The sequence below is a fragment of the Panulirus ornatus genome, chromosome 15 (assembly GCF_036320965.1).
Source record: "Panulirus ornatus isolate Po-2019 chromosome 15, ASM3632096v1, whole genome shotgun sequence".
In the NCBI taxonomy this organism is placed as follows: domain Eukaryota; kingdom Metazoa; phylum Arthropoda; class Malacostraca; order Decapoda; family Palinuridae; genus Panulirus; species Panulirus ornatus.
In genome coordinates this window covers 7,868,809-7,881,308 of record NC_092238.1, presented here as the reverse complement: position 1 = coordinate 7,881,308, position 12,500 = coordinate 7,868,809, and the positions used below count along the sequence as shown (strand labels likewise).

At 44.6% G+C, this 12,500-nt stretch overlaps 1 protein-coding gene across 2 annotated transcripts in view; it reads left to right on the top strand.

Moving 5' to 3' along the window:
• The window catches only part of LOC139753720 (neo-calmodulin-like), a 657,420-nt gene that overhangs the window by 110,092 nt on the left and 534,828 nt on the right, over positions 1–12,500 (top strand). The gene's annotated exons all lie outside the window — the stretch shown is intronic.

The following is a 12,500-nucleotide window of genomic DNA, read 5'->3' as shown; positions in this document are numbered from 1 at the left end:
ATATTTCTCTCCCTCTTTGGCTAGTCTGATCAGCATTGTGCACGGTTTGAATATTTCCTTTTTTTTACCCCTCCCTCTTTGGTGGAGGATTTAGATTGATTTTGATGAATGTTCATGACTGACGGGATGTGTATGCCGTCAGGAATTTATTTTTCCTAGCATCAGTGAAGAGAGAAAAGAAAAAAAAAAATTACTAAGGTGATTCACGCTACGCATTGTTTGACTCTAGTGAACGTGACGAGGAAAGTGAGCGCCATTTAGACTTAGCTCTTTAGCTGTAGGAGAAGCTTGCATGTAGCCGCTGTCTGACGTAGTAGCCGAAGTAGTGAAGTACTTAGCTTTACCGCCATCGAGCTGGTTTGAACATAGCTTTCTCTTATGGCTGCCTCGTGCACCGTTCTACTTACATGTACCGAATTCCCTTTATCTCTATGTTAATTCCACTTATTTATCGAACGGCTTTTTGTGAACGATGTAGACATTGCTTTTCTCACCAAGACGTGAATGGGTTTGAAATGTATAATTTTTTCCTTACAGCGAAATGCTTCGTAGTTGAGGTAGCATTTGATAAAGATCTTGTTGTGCCATGACGTTCGAAAGGTGTAGGATATCTGCAGTGAAAATAATACTCTGTCTCAGAGCATCCGTGCGCATCAAGGACTGGGGATTTTGACCCGTGTATATTATGTATAGCCTTGTGTTGCTCTGTTTTTTTTTTTTTACCCCCTAAGCAATCGTCTGTAATGGCTATACGATGCACCTTCCTTCCCTCCTCCGCTAGAGGCATGATGTAGGAAATTCTCTCCCATATTTTACATCATCCTGAATATGCTCTTCTGTTTCGAGGTCTGTGTTCTTTGCGTCAGGCTGCTCAATGAAGCTTATTAACTTTGGTTGTCGTAATTTGATTTTTTTTTTTTATAATGTACCGCTTTTTTTTCTTCGTTTTTTTCTTCCAGGGAATGATGTGTTTAGTCTAGATTTAAACACTTTTTTTTTCAGGTAGTTTAATCCAGGGTTAAAGAAATATGTCTTTGAGAGTGTTCCAGGTTCAAACATGAATTTGGGTGATTGGTTTATACTTAAGACATGTTTGAATGAACTGGTCCAGATTCGAAATTGTTTTCGAGGTAATTGGTCCACATTCAAGCTTGCATTTAAACTGGTTTTTCGATGTAATTGGTCCAGATTGAATCTTGTTTTCGGTGTAATAAGACCAGATTTAAACTGGTTTTCGATTTGTTTGGTCCAGATCGAATCTTGTCCTCGATGCAAATACGTCCAGATATTAACTAGTTTTGGATGTAATTGGACCAGATTTGAAATGGTTTTTGATGTAATTGGTGGTGCACGTTTAGAATTGGACCAGATTTGAAATGGTTTTTGATGTAATTGGTGGTGCACGTTTAGAATTGGACCAGATTTGATATGGTTTTTGATGTAATTGGTGGTGCACGTTTAGAATTGGACCAGATTTGAAATGGTTTTTGATGTAATTGGTGGTGCACGTTTAGAATTGGACCAGATTTGATATGGTTTTTGATGTAATTGGTGGTGCACGTTTAGAATTGCTCTCAGTGAAAATTGATCCATTTTTTGAAAGTGATTTCAACGTGATTTTTTTTTTTTTTTTTGGTCCAGGTTTGGACAGTCTTTCTCCAGGCATTTCGTCAGGAACCTTTACTGATGGTCTTGAGGCGAGTCTTCCGTCACTTCTGCCTCATGGGTTGTCGAGATCTGTATGAGTTATCTTAACCCCGTGGTTGGCCCAAGCCATTTTTCATATAAGGCCAACGCCACGAACTGCCTCTGCCTCTCTCTCTCTCTCTCTCTCTCTCTCTCTCTCTCTCTCTCTCTCTCTCTCTCTCTCTCTCTCTCTCTCTCTCCTTCCTAAATCCATCTCTGTCTGTCGCCTCCATTTCACCACTCCCTCGTGAGCAGCAACTGTCACTTGTGTCCCCTGTATGCAAATTCGCTTTAGTTATCCATCCAGTCCGGTCGTACACCTAGTTTCCATAGGAGATCTAGAATGTAGATGGACGTGATGTCTTGCACTGCGCTAACCCCCCCCCCCCCCTCCCTCCTCCTCTGCTACAGTCATTGTAGCGGGTAACACCAGCCGTTTTCTGTAGAACTCCTAATTAAAACATAGAACCATTTTCTTTACATTTTTCTCTCTCTCTTTCCAATCTTGAGTTTTATTTAGACTTCCAACAACCAGTTTGCATTTTAAGACTTTCTCCATGGGAGAATCTCTCAAGGAGCTTTCTAACCTCTCACGGCATTTAAGTATTCGAAATTCTAAGCTTTCTTTTTCAGATGTTTTGGTAATCGTTCGTGTTCCTTATGTATACACACTTCACATGTTCTTCCTTCTCCTTTTCACCTTGCACTTCTGCCGTAACCATGAGACAACGATCTTTATCCCATCTTCAGAAAAAAGTTAAAGTCACCCGTTCGACGCATACAACTTACCGTTCTCTTAAGTGCATATCCCCAGGGCGTCGTTTTCTTCAAGGCAAATCACCCGCCCGCCGCTACACTCGCCTCAATAACCCCCTGAAAATCTTAACGTAACGATGACCTGACCTTTAACCCGTCTCTCAAGGGTCAGAGCAAAGACTAAGGTCTCATAAAACAAAGGTCGTGATGTCGTTTTCTTCAAAGGGGGAACGCCCCGTACCGTCATTTAAAGAGGGACTAAAGATATTTCTCTTTTTTTTTCACCCCCTGCAGTCCACCTCACACTCCAGCATTGTCTTCGCCCATAACTTTTCATGACACAGCCGAAGCTCCCGTCGACCTCATGACCTTCCCATTAACCCTCGGTACTGACCATCACGCCTTCCGCCTCGATTCGTCTTCGAAGGCAATATATTTTCTACCCAAGATGCTCTCCTCCTCCTCCTCCTCCTTTGCCTCCCCCACCGTCTCTCACGAGATGTATGCAGTCTGTCACTTGCTCCCGCAGTTGCTTGTTATATTACCCTCCTCCATCAATGTACTCCCTCACGCCGCGTATGAGAGGAGGAGTGGTATACACTGCCTCGCTTCCCTAGCCCTTTATCCCGTCCGACCCCGGGGGCATCTTTTAGCGTCTCTCTCGAACCGGCTTCGCTCGGCTTTTCGAAAACCCTTTCGCTTCGCCTCCCCGTCTCTTTTGTTTTGACTGGAGTCTCCGAGACTTTTGAGGTGCTTTGGGATTTTGTTTGTAGCCCGAGTCTTGTCTCTTAAACGTTTGCGAAACGCGTTTGAAACGTTTGGTTTCACCCGGACGTTTGCGAAGTACGTTTGAATCGTTTGGTTTCATCCGTTTTTTTTTTTTTCTTAAGTTGCGTGTACAACACGTGCTTCCCCCGCTCCTGAAACGTTTCTTCATTACGTCATAAAGACATCATCTTCACTTGCCTATCTGAAACATTTGCATCCCTCGCGTTCCTCAAACATTCACTTCACTCTCATCCCTAAAACGTTTCCTTCGCTTTCTCGTGAAGCATTCTTCTTTCACTTACATTTTTGAAACTTGCTTCACTCTTGTTCCTTAAAGTTTTTCCTTCATTGAAGTCAATAGTTTTTGTTTCACATGCCGTTTTTGCATCCGTGAAGCACTTCATTCTCTCTCTCTCTCTCTCTCTCTCTCTCTCTCTCTCTCTCTCTCTCTCTCTCTCTCTCTCTCTCTCTCTCTCTCTCCCCCCTCTGAAACTTCTCCCTCGTGTCTCGAAACATACATCTGCTGTATATATGCCAGGCTTCACTGTTGTCCTGACGTTAGACGAGTCATCCGGCCAACACCCTTTTGTACATTCTCCTCTCCAAAGGCGTCTCTACCCGGTGAGCACCTGTTTAGCTGTTTTATGCCTTTCCGATATTGGAAGTTTGATATCGGCTCTTGTCCTTTTTTTTTTGTGAGTGTACGCTCGAATCCTTTGTCTCTTTGATTTTATATCCGTGTTTGGTCAAACTTCAGGTCTTATTTTTCATATATCTATTTTATTGGTGCTTACAAAACCATATACATGTATTTTCTTTTTTTCCTTTTTAACCTGTTTTCCTTTTTCTCGCGTTATCGAGGTAGCGCCAGAAACAGACGAAATAACAGCGTTATTTGTTCGTATACATTCTCAAGCTACCATCCGCAGAAAAGCCTCTCCCCACCACCACCATTCCATGGTTTTCCTTTACCACTTTACATTTCCTGATTCAGCCCATTGGCATCTCGTCGCTCCCCGTATACCACATCGCTCCAATTTTCTTTATCTCATGCATAACTTTCACGCCCCTGAATGCTGAGTTCCCGGCACTTCAGAGCCTCTTTCACTCCATCCTTAATCTCCTTTGACACGTAGATCGTATTTGTCTGTCTCTCTTCACTCATCTGCTCCATATGTTTAAACATCTCAGCACACCCTGGTCAGCTGTCTCGGTCAGATTGCGTTTACTGCCACACCTCACTCATACACTTCATTCCTACCATGATCAACCATCCTCAAACCACATATTTTCATCTTCAGGCGTTTCAGTTCCAATACATTCACCTTCTTCTGTTCTTTAGCATTCAGGGCTCAAGACTCGTATTCATACCACACAATTAGGACGACATTACTTTTAAACATTACCATCTATGGTCTGACAACGAACTGTCCTTCCACACCACACACACACACACACACACACACACACACACACACACACACACACACACACACACACACACTTCAAAGCACCCATGGCTTTTTCTTCTTCTTCTACCTTTTGAATCATTGCCACTCCCATGTTTCCATTCGCTGCCATGCCTACATCCAGGCACGACCTCAAGCACGTCATTTTTTCCTTGTTATGTTCTCCATAAGACAAACACTTAACCCATCCTGTCTCCCTCTCCCACCGCTAGTCTTCATTGCCTTACACTTCCGTACGTCGATTCGCAAGTTGCTCCTTTCATACATTCTCCAAAACTCTCTCACCAGACTGGTGTTTCTGTCTCCCTCTCCCACCGCTAATCTTCATTGCCTTACACTTCCGTACATTAATTCGCAAGTTCCTGCTTTCAAACATTCTCCAAAACTCTCTCTCTCACCAGACTCTGGTGTTTCTGTTTCTAGTTTACCACCAGAACAGTGCCATCTGCAAACAGCATCTGACCCATCTTCCAGGCTCATCTCCCACCATCAGTGTACTGTCCACCTGCCCCTTTCTCCAAGCCCGTTACATTCATCTCGCTCACTACCTTGTCTATAAATATAAAAAGACATCACACACTCTTGACACATTCCACCTTCTACACATCACACACCTCATCTGCATATGTAAACACTGCAATCGTAAAACACCTTTCACCCCATGTCAGCTGCCGTTGTCCCATTGACTCTCAGCTTATGCCACTCTTCAGTCAATCTTTCTTTGGTATTCCTGCAATTTCACTCCTCTTTTCCAGGCTGGATCACTTTTACCACCTGCTTCCCACCCATGCCGCTTCCTCATTTTCCCAAAGGCATTACATTCTTTCACACTCGCCTCCACCAAAAAAATGATCGGACATCCCGCCTTAGTGCATTCACATCTGACACCGTCTCTTGTGTGAGCTTGTCATTTAGTATATGCTTAATTAATCCCTTAGTCACACTAACTCACGTATGCCTATATATATATATATATATATATATATATATATATATATATATATATATATATATATATATATATATTCTTTTTTTTCTTTTTTGCTTTGTCGCTGTCTCCCGCGTTTGCGAGGTAGCACAAGGAAACAGACGAAAGAAATGGCCCAACCCACCACCATACACATGTATATACATACACGTCCACACACACAAATATACATACCTACACAGCTTTCCATGGTTTACCCCAGACGCTTCACATGCCCTGATTCAATCCACTGACAGCACGTCAACCCCGGTATACCACATCGATCCAACTCACTCTATTCCTTGCCCTCCTTTCACCCTCCTGCATGTTTAGGCCCCGATCACACAAAATCTTTTTCACTCCATCTTTCCACCTCCAATTTGGTCTCCCACTTCTCCTCGTTCTCTCCACCTCCGACACATATATCCTCTTGGTCAATCTTTCCTCACTCATTCTCTCCATGTGCCCAAACCATTTCAAAACACCCTCTTCTGCTCTCTCAACCACGCTCTTTTTATTTCCACACATCTCTCTTACCCTTACGTTACTTACTCGATCAAACCACCTCACACCACACATTGTCCTCAAGCATCTCATTTCCAGCACATCCACCCTCCTGCGCACAACTCTATCCACAGCCCACGCCTCGCAACCATACAAAATTATTGGAACCACTATTCCTTCAAACATACCCATTTTTGCTTTCCGAGATAATGTTCTCGACTTCCACACATTCTTCACGGCTCCCAGGATTTTCGCCCCCTCCCCCACCCTATGATCCACTTCCGCTTCCATGGTTCCATCCGCTGCCAGATCCACTCCCAGATATCTAAAACACTTTACTTCCTCCAGTTTTTCTCCACTCAAACTTACCTCCCAATTGACTTGACCCTCAACCCTACTGTACCTAATAACCTTGCTCTTATTCACATTTACTCTTAACTTTCTTCTTTCACACACTTTACCAAACTCAGTCACCAGCTTCTGCAGTTTCTCACATATATATATATATATATATATATATATATATATATATATATATATATATATATATACTTCATTTTTTAAAAGATATTTTCAAATGAATCCTTTTTTTTCAGCTCGCAAACTCGACGAGCTGATATATATTTTCACTGACCTCGGGTACCCCTTGGCTCCCAGTTATATTCTCAGCTGCCAAATCACCTTCGCTTGCGTCCAGATCCACGCGGACTCGATCTCTTGAATCGGAATTGCCAAAGAACTCGCTCGGTTCCTCCAAAAAACGTCCTCTCTCATTATTTTTCTTCTTCCTATCAGATGAGTAGGCACAGACTATCACCCACTTCTCGTGGTGTACTTTCATTTTTTACTTTATATATATATATATATATATATATATAGATATATATATATATATATATATATATATATATATATATATATATATATATATATATACATACATACATACATACATACATACATACACTCTTCTACTTGCCTCCGCTGCTTTTGCAAGATAGCGTCGGGAATATGGTATCAATGGCATCATTTGCGCCTGCCCAGTCTGTAGCTGTCATGTACTACGCAACAAAATCAGGGACAGCAACAGCCAAGCTCCACAGAGTACTCCACGGTGTACCTTGATCATTTCATAATCCCTGGTTATGCCTGATGACAGAACATCGCCCCCTATATACCACATCGCTTCAACTCATTCTATCGAGTGTAAGCCTCTTGTCCTCCTTAATGTTTGAATCCTGATGCTCAAAACCTTGCTTTGATCCATGTTCCTATTACCTCCCCGGTCTTTTGTCTTCTTTTCTCCGACCACATTTTACAGAGATCCTCTTTGTCATTCTCTTCTCACTCATCTTCTCCATACGTCCGAACCATAATCAATATACGCTCAATAACTCATCTCTTTTGTAACGGCGTCATTTTTAACTTGGTCGATCCTCCTCACGTCACAGTTCGTCCTCAATCATATCCTTTCCATGACATAGAACCTCTTCTCTCCTTTTGTGTGCCTAAGACACATCAGTACAGAGCTGCTGTACCTGGATACGTACCCAGCTTTGCCCTTAGAGACGCTGATGTCTCCTACCACACGATTTTTAATACACCCAGGACCTTAAGAGCCCCACTCCTCACCCTGTGAGACACACTCACACATGCACAAGTAGCCTTACGCATAATATCTTGAAAATTGTGATGGCGGAGCTGCTGGGCCTCGAGGATATTAAAACACGTACAGTATGAGGGCTGAGTCAGCTGGGAACGTCAGTAACATTGTCATGTTATCTGACGCTGGGGAGGTTGTCGAACCCCTGTGGTGATGGTGGGGTAAGGTTTGTCCAACTAGTACTGTATGGCCTTGGCTTGAGGTGTGTGGCTGGTCAACCTCCACCGTGAGGTTTGGCGAGCCAACAGACGTGTATGACTGAACACGAAGCTGAGAGATATATTCAAGAAAATAGATATATATTTAAGTTAATCGATAACCCTAGCTTGAGTCAGGTACCCATTTTATCGACTTAACTCCTAAGGATGGATGAACAAATGGGTTGACTGTGTACCGACTGCCGTAACCAGGAATCGAACCTATATTCGCCAAGACGAAAGAAATGAAATTACGTAAACCGGAGGTGGAAGTTGTGGAGACTCTTGAGACTCTGTTTCTGAAAGATTAATCGGGTTGGAAACTCCTCCAATCCGTTAAGAACTGAAGTTTATTGGGCCAGACCGAGTTGGATCCGACTTGATAACTTGTATCACCAGTTATACGGGAAATCATCTCCCTGTGAAATTTAGTCCCCGAATCTTCCCTTCATTCTCTCGGTGCCAGTTATTTAACTTCCCGGGTTACAGTTGCTAGGGAGAGACCCCCGCAACTCACGTGTTAGAGGCATTCTGAACGCCGTTGGATACCACTGCCTGTAACTGGTTAATGGTCTCTGTTGGCTGTACCACTGCCTGTCAGAGGTTAATGGTTTGTGCTGAACTAGTGAACGTTGGTGAGAGGAAAGTTTCACACTGAATCTTTTCTACTGATGTGTATGGCTCATTCGCTCGCTGATGGTCATTTCTTCCTGATAGAAAACGTAAAGTCGTTTAGAGACCGGTTGTAAGAGAGAAGTTACCTTTTGCCAAAGGTTAATGGCCTCTGTTAGGTCAGCGGTTAATGGACGTAAGTTAGGGGAGGATTGGCACAGAATCTGTTCAGCAGGTGTTATATTACGAACTGGTCGTTTTAAGGTCGGTGGAAAAAGAAAAGGGAAAAGAAAAACACCATCTGAGTTTTGTCTTTAGTAGTCTTACGGATGGTGGGCGAATGGAGGGGGAGGGGGACTCCACCACCACTGGACGACCAGTATCGGCAGCGACACTAAAAGGAATAATCCGCAAACACAAGTCGTCGTCTGCCTGCCTCCACCGCTAATCCGGCACTAATCCGGAAGGGAAAAGAAACGGAAGGGTTATACAAGATCCGTGTTTTCCTTCGCTCTTCTCTTCAAATGTCTCTTTTTGTTACGAGGTGTGACGAAGAGGTGTTCTCCTCTTCAGTGTGTGTGTGTGTGTGTGTGTGTGTGTGTGTGTGTGAATAAGTGTTTATTGAATTCTTGTAACCATTCGGCTCAAAATATGTCGTTGAGATAGTACAGAACTGTGAGGTCGTGATAATAATTTAGTTGATGGATCACAAAAAAGCGTAAGATCAAGGCGGAGGCCAGATGCTCCTGCGCTTTGGATGGCCACATTAGCGAGGAATATTTACATAGTACAGGAATTATTACGGTGCAAATTATTTGGTGATTATTTGAGGATTAAGTGACGAAGAATATCACCCACTGGTTGAATCGCAGGAAGATTGTGGTGGACATACGTCATGTATTTGATGGTGAGCATTGATAGTGAGGGTTGGTTGACACAGTACTTGGCATACACATAACTAACAGAAAACTAAGCTGTTTGCTGGCATAGCTGTACGCTTGTGTTGTTGCACTCACAGGAACTTGCAGGATCCCTCCAGAGGGCTTGCCTACGGCTGTGGTTGGCGAAGTGCCGCCAGGACTCGCGTAGAGTTCGCCCACTAAAGAGGCCATGGCTGTGTGTGTGTGTATGTCTCCCCTGAACCAGTGTAGTCGTCAGCATGTTGTCCATCCTAGACATAGGGTTATAGGTTGTAAATCTCTATTCGGTTGGAGCCGTTCACGCCTAGCGCAGGAGCTCGGCCACAAAGGAAGTAGACCCCCCGGGTCTCTCTCTCTCTCTCTCTCTCTCTCTCTCTCTCTCTCTCTCTCTCTCTCTCTCTCTCTCTCTCTCTCTCTCTGTTTGGGCGATGTGGGTACCATGTCTCCCTCACAGGAAAGGCGATCCCTCGGCGTGCCTCTGTCTCTCATGGGAGATGATGATGGTGGTGGTGGTGGTGGGTGCTCTTTCTGCTTGCGTGTTGCCTCCCCCTTGGGGAGAATGATGCCGCTACGTGACCAGCAACTGGAGTGGGCGAATCTGTTCGGGCCATAGCGTTACGTGTCCCCCTTCCGTGATGGACGTACGTTCCCACAACATATGGTCATACCCCGCCTCATGGCGTACCTAGTTTCCAAATGCCACATCAGTCAAAAATTTGTCCTCATTGCAGTCAGTCAAAAATTCGTCCTCATTGCTGTCAAAAATTCGTCCTTCATTGCAGTCAGTCAAATATTCATTCTTATTGCATTCAGTCAAAGATTCGTCTTTCATTGCAGTCAGTCAAAAAATCGTCTTTCATTGCAATCAGTCAAAAATTCGTCAGTTGTTCTCGGTATCTTCAACAAATTAAGGGGTTACTTTGAGGGCTTCTCCAGCACTGTGACCTGTGGAGCCCGTCTCTCCACCCTCCCTCGTTTCTGACCCCCAACAGTAAACATTAGAATTCCGTTTATTGCTTCCTGTACTTCCCTTTGACGTCTCTCTCTCTCTTCAGTCCTTCGATTTAACTCGAATACCCTTTCATGATCACCAAGACTTGTTCTAATTCCCTTTAGGCTCGCATTCGGTATGTTTATACAGTTATATCTTCAGTCACTGTTGATATAGATCCTGTAAATCGCTTTAACTTAGCAGTTTATAAGCTTTGGTACAGGTTTCGTGAACATTTCAGCTGTGCAGAAGGACCTTTGATATGCAAAGCTATAAGTGACAAGTCCGATTTTACCACATGTCAGCTTTGTTGTACCTACGTGCATCGTCTGTTTTGGGTTAGCTGTAAGACGTCTGAAGTAAACGTGAATGGCAAAGACGCATTCCCTTCGATCACAAAGAAATTTGGTTCAGAATGAACCCTCGATGTGCGATGGCAACATTGTTAGAGATAACGAGAGAGCGGGGAAGTAGTAATGCCCCTCGTACAAAGAGCGTCTTTGGGGGGAGGATTCTGCACACGAGACCAAGGCTTCCTCAGTGTGAAGGCGTACCAGAGGTTCCTTAGAAGGGCAGATTGAGGCCGTTCCAATGAGGCTTTTGGGGCTGGTTGGTACGGTGAAGCTCCATGGGGAACCTTCTTGTATGTGTTAGATTTGCTTGGAATCAGAAGCCTTTTGACGGGTTGAGTTGATGTTCGTCGATAAGACCCCTTGATGGGGATTGGAGTAGGCGCGTTGTAGAAGAGACCTCCCCCTTGAAGGGGACAGGGTCAGATTCCCATGCGAGTGTCCCTTGAAGGAGAGACGGAACGAGACGTGTCGAGGGGGCTCGTTTGAGACAGAGTTCCTGAGAAGTGCGGCTGACAGGAGAGCTACGGTGAGAAGTGCTGCTCCCCTGCAAGTTCCTTGTTGAGGGTTATTTGAAGACGAGCGACCCTCCCTGGAGGTCGTGGCAGCCGACGAAGCCAAGGGCGGCAGCCACCGTCTGCCTGTCCCTCCACTAACCCCCCCACCGCCGCCGCACCATCACCAGGGTCGTGTAGATTAAACTTCCGGCGCGTCGGGCTGCGTCGTGCGTAACCCGGGTCGTTACGATCCTGCAACTTGGTTTCTGACGGTCAGGGAGGGAAACGACAACCGGCCTTGCCCTTGACTTCCGTCGCTGCGCCGCCGCCGACGCCGCTCTCGCCTCCCCGAACCCATCCCATCCCAGCGGCCGAGGGATTGACCAGCCAGCCAGCCAGCCAGGCCTAACGACTCGGGAGGAGACCCACCCCAATCGTGCCCAGTCGTCGTAGTTGTCGTTGTTCGTCGTCGTCGGCGGCTGCGACAGCAGCGTCCAGTGCCTTTTGACTTCTCGGAAGTCTTATGCTCTTCACCCTGCGCCGTAGGCTGGGTACGGCTCCTCCACCCTCTCAGTACTTGAGATGGTCGTCTCCCGTAGTCAGTAAAGTGAATAAGAAATTTACATTTTTCTTTGTAACTGTAGAGGAATATGACCCCCCCCCCCCCTTCCCCCATTTTCATTAAGATGATAATTAGTGGTAATTAGATTTGACGTAATGACTAGAAGTGTGTGCCAGGTATTACTAGGTAATACCCCTAACTTTTGGAACGTGTCCAGGGAGACGAATTGCAAAAAAATTATATATAATGTATCCTTCTTCTTCTTCTTCCTCCCTTCTGGTTGTGAAATTTATTCGCCCCACAGAACTGCTCGTTCCCTTGATGTATATTGTTTTTACTCATAATATAAGACGTCACAGTTTTGGAGTATATTATTATCCTCTCAAACCTTCCCTTTTTTTTGCGAGAGAAGAGACAAATTGTTGGTTGAATAACTTGGATTTTTATAGAAGTTTAGAATTCACAGGAAGACGTCAAGCAATTTTACAATCTACTGAGGGAAACGGGACGTGGAGGGGGTTTTGGTGTGCCTTCTTTCTGACTTCCCGCCCCTTTTTC